We start from the raw sequence: 2,694 nt of genomic DNA on the forward strand, positions 1-2,694 counted from the left end.
CATAATCCTGTTCATAGTCTCAAAATTATTTAAACTGCTAGTATATCTTTAGTGGCATATTTATCTATCATAATGTTATTTTATTCTTAATTACCATTCCCTGTTTTATTTCTCCGTCCAAAAAAAACAGCTACTTTTTGTTGGCTGGGCCCTCAGCAGTGGCAGCTGCCAGGTCAGCCTTGGTGAGTGGCGACTCAATTGCTCTGCCCATGCAGTGTCCATCGCAGCCACCACGGCCACTTTGTGCAGGGACTCCATGAACAAGCCCTGTGCGCTGCTTTTGCTTTACAGGAAACTTGACTCAGGCTGGTGTCCAGTGAAGAAATCCCAGGTGCATGGAAAGGAGAGGAGGACCTCAGGGCTGTGAGTGATCTGCAAAAGGAAGCGTATGGACCACCAGGGGGCGCTGCTGCGCTGCTCCTGCTCCCAGAAGGTGAATGCTCAGGACGAGTTTTGAGGTGGAGGGAGATGTCATTGCTCATCCTCCAGGTTCAAAGTAAAAACCTTCAGGCCAATCTTGGCCGCGCGTTCCGGTGTAGCGAGCGGGCTCGGAGGTGCTCACCGCTGCTGTCATGGTTCGTTTGCTAAACTGCATCGTCGCTGTGTCCCAGAACACGGGCATTGGCAAGAACGGGGAGTGCCCTGGCCGCCGCTCAGGAATGAATTTAGGTATTTCCAGAGAATGACGCAGACTCTTCAGTAGAAGGTAAACAGAATCTGGTGTTATGTGTAGGAAAATCTGGTTCTCCATTCCTGAGAAGAATCGATCTTTAAAGGATAGAATTAATTTAGTTCTCAGCAGAGAACTCAACGAACCTCCCCAAGGAGCTCATTTTCTTGCCAGAAGTCTGGATGATATCTTAAAACTTACTGAACAACCAGAATTAGCCAATAAAGTAGAGATGATTTGGACAGTTGGTGGCAGTTCTGTTTATAAGGAAGCCATGAATCACCCAGGCCATCTTAAACTATTTGTGACAAGGATCATGCAGGACTTTGAAAGTGACACGTTTTTTCCAGTAATTGATTTGGAAAAATATAAACTTCTGCCAGAATACCCAGGTGTTCTCTCTGATGTCCAGGAGGAGAAAGACATTAAGTTCAAATTTGAAGTATATGAGAAGAATGATTAATATGAAGGTGTTTTCTGGTTTATTTTAAGTTGTTCTCCCTCCCTCTGGAAAAAAAAAATTATATATTTTTACATGAGAAGAAAAAGACTTTTGTTGACTTTGGATCTATGAATAATTATTTCTAAGCAATGTGGTTTTATTCTGCACTAGTCCTGAATATATCAGATACCATTTATGAAACATTCTTGCTATAACGAAGTGCATTTCCAAGACCCCAACTGAGTCCCCGCACCTGCTACAGTGAGCTGCCATTCCACACCCATCGCATATGGGACTCTGGCCAGTCCTTGACATTGTCGGGCTTTTCAAATGTGGGTAGTATTTATTAAAGATGAAGATGCACATACCCTCAGACTGAGCAGTTTCACTAGTGGGAAATACCAAAATCTTCCTACGTGTATATCTAGAGGTTTGTAGACATATGTTGCAGCCTTGTTTGTAACAGTGAAAAACTGAAAACAACCTGGAATTCCAGTGATGGGAAAATGAATCTATTTCTGTCTTAGACTGGGGAAGCCAAAGCAGATTCCAAGACTGAAATTCCAGTGAAAACAGTTTATTTGCTAGGTCTTACCAGAAAGCATCAATTGAGGTATGGAGAAATGGAACTGAGAAGGTAAGAAAAGCAGTTTAAAGTAGGTGAGCAGGTTCTCATCGGTAACAAGATTCATACTGCTGAGATACAGGAAAACAGAGGGGAGAAAGCTGGAGTATTGATCCTCCACTCCTTGGTTGTCAGCTCCCTGTCCTGTGTGTGGGTGAAACGTACATCAGCTGCTCTATAGCAAGTCCCAGGTGTTTGCAGTAAGAAGCTGCTGGCATGCATGGGGACTGTGAATGGCAAACACTTAAAGCAATTCCATGTTTAAGTATATAACCTCTTCATATCTTTTTTTTTTTTTTTGACAGAGTTTCGTTCTTGTTACCCAGATGGAGTGCAATGGCGTGACCTCAGCTTACTGCAACGTCCCATTTCCCGGGTTCAAGTGATTCTTCTGCCTCAGTCTCCCAAGTAGATGGGACTACAGGTGTGCACCACGACACCAGCTAATTTTGTGTTTTTGGTGCAGACGAGGTTTCACCATGTTGGTCAGGCTGGTCTCGAACTCCTGATCTCAAGTGATCCTCCCGCCTCAGCCTCCCAAAGTGCTGGGATTACAGGTGTGAGCCACCACACCTGGCAGATCTTTATTATTTATATGTAGTAAAAAGTATAAAGCCACACATGGTTTATTTGAAATATTTTATGGTTTTAAAAAATACAGAAGCAGGAAATCCAAATCTAAGTTCAAGTGAGGGATTGTGGTAGTTTGAACCAGAAGGTTGCATGTAATAAGAAACTGTGATTTAAGATATATTTTAAAATTGGAAGTAGCAGGATATTCTGATGGAGTTTGACTTTGGTTTTGGGCCCACTGAGTTTGAGATGCCTTTGAGAAATGAAGGAAGAAGAGAGAGAATAAAAGAAAACTGGCCAGGCACAGTGACTCACGCCTGTAACACATTGGCTCAGCATTTTGGGAGGCAGAGACAGGCAGATCCCTTGAGACCAGCTTGGGCA

The 2,694-nt window shown here is 43.3% G+C and overlaps 1 pseudogene; it reads left to right on the forward strand.

The window, feature by feature from the left end:
• The first annotated feature begins 572 nt into the window (after positions 1 to 572).
• On the forward strand, positions 573 to 1,618 carry LOC105537155 (annotated as a pseudogene).
• The last annotated feature ends 1,076 nt before the right edge of the window (positions 1,619 to 2,694 follow it).

The sequence above is a fragment of the Mandrillus leucophaeus genome, unplaced genomic scaffold (genome assembly GCF_000951045.1).
Source record: "Mandrillus leucophaeus isolate KB7577 unplaced genomic scaffold, Mleu.le_1.0 Scaffold1697, whole genome shotgun sequence".
NCBI classification, from domain to species: Eukaryota; Metazoa; Chordata; class Mammalia; order Primates; family Cercopithecidae; genus Mandrillus; species Mandrillus leucophaeus.